Consider the following 6,454-nt stretch of genomic DNA (forward strand, 5'->3'; position numbering starts at 1 on the left):
TGTCTACTTTTCTTTCTAAAGTTTTATTATACTACATAGCAGACACTACTTAATTATAGCCACTTAACACTTGAGTTGGGCTGAGCATATTCAAAGAACTTAGTTTTAAATTTTGCTTAATTTTAATTAATTCATATTTAATAACTAAAGCATAAAGCTAGTAGAAAATTTGTACTCATGTTTGTTACTACTTGGGTATGCACATTTACTTAATCAACAGTAAAATTTATGAATTCTAAATATAGATTGAGTATTTCTGATGATCTTTAGTATTTGTTGTAGTCAGCTTTCCATTGCTGTAATAAGATACCTGAGATAATCAACTTTTAAAAAAAAGACATATTTTCATCTAGTCTCAGAGGGTGGAGGCCATAACTGGTAGGCCCCATCCTTTTGAGCCTGTGGCAGCATAGTATATCATGGCAGGATTGTGTGGCTGAAAAAACTGGTTCATTTCACAGCTGCTGGAAATGGAGGGGCCAAGGATCCCAATATCCCTTTTTTTTTTTTCATTTGAGTCATAGTCTCACTAGGCAGCTCAGGATAGCTTTGAGCTCACTTTGTAGCCCAGGCTGGTCTCAAATTCACATGGGTCATCCTGCCTCAGCATCTTGAATGCTGAGATTACAGGTATACACCCTCACACCCAGCCTCAGTATTCTCTTCAAAGGAATGACACCAGTGACCTAACTTCCTTTCGCTAAATCTCCCTTCTAAAGATTCTACCACCTCTCAATAGAACCACAAATGGGGGACCAATCCTTTACTACATGCAGCTTGGTGGGTCATTCCAGATCAAACTAGAGCAGTGTCTGAACAGAGATGGACTAGGTATAAAATAACACTGGGATTCAAAGACAGTACAAAAAAAGGATGTAAAATGTCTCATTAATTTTTTGTTGGGCCATGTGAGAAAATCTATTCTTTAAAATTTTTTTAAAAAATCATTATATACTGTTTACAGTATGTAATCATTACATTTATTGTGGGGAATTAGGATAAGTACACAACACATCTCAATTCTTTATTTCTTCTTTCCCTCCATCTCCCTTTTTGACAGCATCAGACTCATTTATTTATAAGTCCTTATAAATTTAATTAATATTCATATAGATTAACAGCAAGACTGATAGGCCAAAAAACATGAAACACATAAGGTCTTTATACCAAATCAAGGTACACTTTCAGAGACGTTGTCCATGCTGGATTACAATAACTTTGTTTTCTCTTTTTCCTCCAGTCTCTTATTTTGAATTTTATTTTATACTGAGCTTTTCAAATACAGAAAGAGAGACCTTTCTCTTTCATGAAAGAAACCTTGGGATATTTAAGCTTGTGTCTCTGATTCACTTAAATTTATGATCTCAAGGTACATACACACAAATAACTCAAGTTTTTCCTTCTTTGTGGCACAGTAGTTTTCCCTTATGTATAAATACCACCTTGTCTATCCATTCATCTGTTGATGGACAGATAAGTCTGCTTTGAAGATTTAGCTACTATGAATTTTGCTGCTATAAACATGGGTGGATGTACATCACTGTGGTATGATTTCCACTCTTTTGGGATGCTACCTAGAAGGGAAATAGCTGGGTCAAGTGGAATTTTCTAGTTTAGTTTTTTGAGGAATCTCCATACAGATTTCCATAGTGGTTGTATCACTTTCCACTCCCAGAAACAATGAAGAAGGATTCTTTTTTCCCCTGTAGTCTCTCCAGCATTTGTTTTTGGTTGATTTCTTGAGGACAGACCTCCTTTCTGGAGTAAAATGGAATTTCAGTGTTAATTTGTATTTCTCAAAATTTCAGCAATGTTGAACGTTCTTTTCTTGTATTTATTGGCCATTTGTGCTGCTTCTTATGAGAAGTGTTGTTATGATTTGTGTATAGGTGTCCCCCCAAAGCCTCATGCAGTCTTGGGGCAGCTTCTGGAGTTTGTGATTGATTATTGTTGCTGTGGATGCTGCACCTGCCCTGGGGCAGGTAATTTGCATTACAATGTAAAGAGGGGAGAGAAGCTAGCTGCTTGAGCTGCTGCTACTTCTTTTCCTGTGCTCTTGCTCTTTGCCTCCACCATGAAATGTTGCTTTCTGCCATGTGCTGCTCTGCCTTGGAGCCAGCTGAATATGGACTGAAGCCTCCAGCAACAGTGAGTTAAATAAACCTTTCCTTCCTTCATTTTGAGTGTTGGGTATTTGTTCAGCAACAAATGAAGAGTAACTAAGACAAGTGTATATTCCTTTCTAATGCTGAGTTTTTTGGTTTGTTTGTTTCTGTCTTCTTGAGTCAGCATTTTGCTATGCAGTTCATGCTGGCCTTGAATTCACATTGTAGCCCAGGCTGGCCTCAAACTATCAGTGATCCTCTTAACCTCAACTTCCTGAGTGCTGGGATTACAGGCATGTGCCACTGTGCCTGGCCCCAGGTTTAAGTGGGTCTTTAAATTTTGAGATATAATGTTTTTGAGTTCAACATATATTCTAGATATATATTTTAATCTTTTGTCTGAGTGACAGCTGGCAAACTTTTTTTCCCATTCTGTAGGTGTCTCTTCACTCTTGATTTCTTTGTGGGGCAGAAACTTTTTAATTGGATGCAATCCCATTATTGATTCTTGGTATCATTTCCTGTGCAACTGGGGTTCTGTTCAGAAAGCATTTGCTGAGACCTATGGTCTTCAAGTGTGTTACCTATTTTGTCTTCCAGCAGAGTGTTTCTGTTCTAACATTTAGCTCTTTGGTCCATTTTGATTTTAGTTTAGTGCATAGTAAGAGTTTGGGTCTATGTTCAATCTTTGGCATCTGGATAGCCAGTTTTGCCAGTGTGTGAAAGAGGCAGTCTTTCCTTCAGTGAGAAAGTTTGGCCTGTTTGTCAAAGATAAAGTAGCTGAGTATGCCAGTAGTTATTTCTGCATCTTGTAGTTTGTTCATTGATCCAGAAGTCTGTTTTTTGCTTTTTTTTGGTCAATATCATTTTGTTTTAATCACTGTAGCTTTGTTGCATAACTTGAAGGCCAGGATTGTGATACCCTCTGCCTTGTCCCTGTTGCCTAGAATTGTGTTTGCTATTCTAGATCTCTCCTGGTTCCATATGAACTGTAGTATTGCTTTCTCCAGTTCTGTGAGGAATGTTATTCATATTTTATTTGCATTGTATTAAATCTGTATAACACTTTTGGAAGTGTTGCCATTTAGACTATATTGGTTCTGCCTACCACAATACAGGGACTGTCTTTTTATTTTCTGATATCCTCTTTGATTCCCTTTTTACTTTAATTAATTAATTTAGAGACAGGTTCAGGCCGCCTTTGAAGTCACTATGTGGTGCATGCTGGCCTTAAACTTATGGTGATCTGCCTGTCTCAGCTTCCTAAGCGCTAGGATAACTGATGTGTGCTGCTGTGCCCAGCACCTTCATACATTTTTGAATTATCACTACTACAAATTCTATCAGCTTAAAATTATATGCATGGCTCATGTATCCCTGTGGGTCAGTGCTTCTAGAACATGAACTTCAAGGCTCTCTCTCTCTCTCTCTCTCTCTCTCTCTCTCTCTCTCTCTCGGTGGTACCAGGGATCAAACTGAGGACCTTGGGTTTTCCAGACAAGTACTTATTCCACTGAGCTATCTCCTCAGCCCACCACTTTTCTCAGTCTTCTGTCCTTTCATATACTGTCTTGCTTCCTAGATGCCCCACAAAAATTAATGAATGAGTGAGCAAATGGAAGTGCATGTGTCCCAACAAGCAGAATAGGCTTAGGGAGTAACCTCACATTGAGTAACAACAGATATCCGGTCTGTGTTACTGTCTTCAATGTGTAAGTTTTCAGGGCGTGGTTAGGGTTGTTACTCAGTGATAGAGCACATACCTAGCATGTGCAAGATCTTGAGTTCAGTTCCCAGAATAGCCAAAAGAGGAAAACAATAAAGACAGCTATTGTAAGGGCTGTGAATTTCATGATGTTTCAGAATGTTTTTATTTCCTAGAAGATAAGATATAGTACCTACAGACTGGTAGGTTTAGTACTAATGCCCTAGGGTTGTATATGTCACACTTGGTAATGGGGCAGGGTGTGTGTTGGTAGTAGTAGCAAAAGAGATTTTGCTGCACTTTTTGGAAGTTTCTAGGTGACTTCCACACAGGTGAGAACATATATAAGAATACGGCTGGGCTGCTTTCTGCCAGCAGTGTTCCCTCCCCACAGTGTTTGTGTTTCCTCTGACCACTCTGCTCTCTTCTTCTGTTTTTGGTGCTGAGGATCAGATTCAAGGTCTTGTGCATGTTAGGCAAGCACTGTGCCTCTGAGCTAGGTCCCCAGCCCTTGCTCCCTCCCTTTTATCTAACAAGGTTACTCTTGTTACTTCACCCCCATTTAATAGAGGCTGCCTTACCTAAGACCCCATATCCACCTGGGTATTTTTGTTTTATGGAGAATAGGTTTCTGCTCACTTAAATGGACTCTTTAAAGGGAGATAGTGCAGCTTGGGTGAAATGAGAAATAAATAACTCTATTTTTATTGAAAGAAAGTCAATTATACCAGTAACACCCCTACATTTCATGCTTCCTAGCTCCACCTTTTCAGCCCCAAACACCCTTCTCAACATGGAAAATGACATTCTCTCATACAGTTTGTCTCCTGTCTTCTGCTCAGTTCTTCTCTCAATGAGTGGAATTACATATAGATGTAGGCAAGACAGTGATTTCACATTTTTTTTTCCTTTGTTGTTTTTTTTTTCAAAGTTTTATTGATAAACAGATAGCAATGAGACAGTTTCAAATCAAATTGGAAGTACAGTTTCAGCAAATAATACACTGCATATATTCTTCTTAGTGGTGATTTCACATTTTTATGATTAAGGTCTGTCAAGTGTTCCCTGTCTGTCTCTTGTAAGGGCTGAGTCATCAGAAGGTGCCCAGGGGCTTCCTGGGCCAGCCTGCAGCCCTGCCACCTCCCCAACTCTCCATGTTTTCCACAGATTGCACATGAACACAAGCCAAATCCAGCAGCTTATTTTCATTCACTTGGTCTTTATGCTTCCGTTAGTGCAATGACCTACTTAAGTTGAAGGAAAATACAAATCCCCACGGAAATGTGCTGACAGCTGTTTCCTGGGTAGAATGAGGTTGGGCATGTGTCTGACAGAAGCTTGTGAGCTCTAAGAATCATTTTGGTTGGGGATGGAAGTGGGAAGTGGGGGACAGAAGGTTACCAAAAAAATGTGTCAGACAAGTGTTCCTGCAAAAGAGATTGGAAAGTGACAGTGACAGGGAGGGTTGAGTAGGAGATGAGTTCTCAGGGTGCTTCTAAATGGAGTTCAGATCTTCTGCCTAGTTCCCTTCCTCAGCTTCCTGCTTAGAAGCTCTATACCTAAAGCCATAGGTCTAAAGAATACCAGGTTCCAATACAGTAGAGTAAGCAAAAAACATACCAAAAAAATCATCAGGGACAACCCACTTGGGCCCCCTTCCTGTCCCTCTGTCAGAAAGGAGCTTTCTTTCCCCCAATAAATCTATTCTGCTCATAAAAAAAGATCATCATCACCATTGACATTTTTAGTGAGCTGATGATACTCAGACATGTAAGTGACAGCATAGTTTGTAAAATAATTTAAGGGTGAAAGATGACATGTTGGAAAGCACTCCAGACTGAATGTTAGAATACTTAGTTTTATCTTGGATTTGCCAGGAACTGACTGTCTACCTCAAGACTCCTCTAATCTTCAGTTCTCTTCTATAAAATGGAAATTTCAACTACGTGAAGGTAAGTTGCCTACCAGATTTGAAATTCCTTGAAACATATCAATTAATTGGTCTAATGACTAAGAAAGCTAATAATGGATATTATTTAATAAAATTGTGAGCAAGCAGTCAGATAGACATGTTTCTTTTGACTCATTTCTTATTTATTTATTTTTTGTATTTTAGGGAGTGGTCTATAGGGTGTACAGAGTCTCACTTCTAGATCAGACTCGTAGTGATCAGCCTGTTTACAGCCTCCCAAGAGCTGGCATTACAGGCCTGTGCCACCAAGCCCAGTCTCAATCACCATCTCAGTGCACCCAGGGGGCAGGCCGGGCATTGCAGGCCTGGGTATCGAACCCTTGGCTCCTGTGCCTGCTTGCAGGCACTTTAATCTACTGAGCTATTTGACCGACCCTTGATTCATTTCTTAGAAGGAAATATTTTATAGAAGAGCCAAAAGCTGGGGCTTAGAAAAGTTCAAAGATCCAAATAAACCCCAAGGAGAAAATGGGCCTGTGAACTGCAGTCTGCTGATTGGCCATGGACTGTAGCTTCTCTTTGTTGAGCACTGCTCTGAGCCACAGACATCAGCATCCTAGCATCCAACCCCAGCAGGCAGTCCTTCCCTTCTCTATTTTTATATGAGAGGACTAACTACTTTCATTACTAACAATCCAGAAATTCCTGGCTGAGCTCTGAAATACACTTTTT

Source organism: Octodon degus, unplaced genomic scaffold, assembly GCF_000260255.1.
Source record: "Octodon degus isolate 3935 unplaced genomic scaffold, OctDeg1.0 scaffold00003, whole genome shotgun sequence".
NCBI classification, from domain to species: Eukaryota; Metazoa; Chordata; class Mammalia; order Rodentia; family Octodontidae; genus Octodon; species Octodon degus.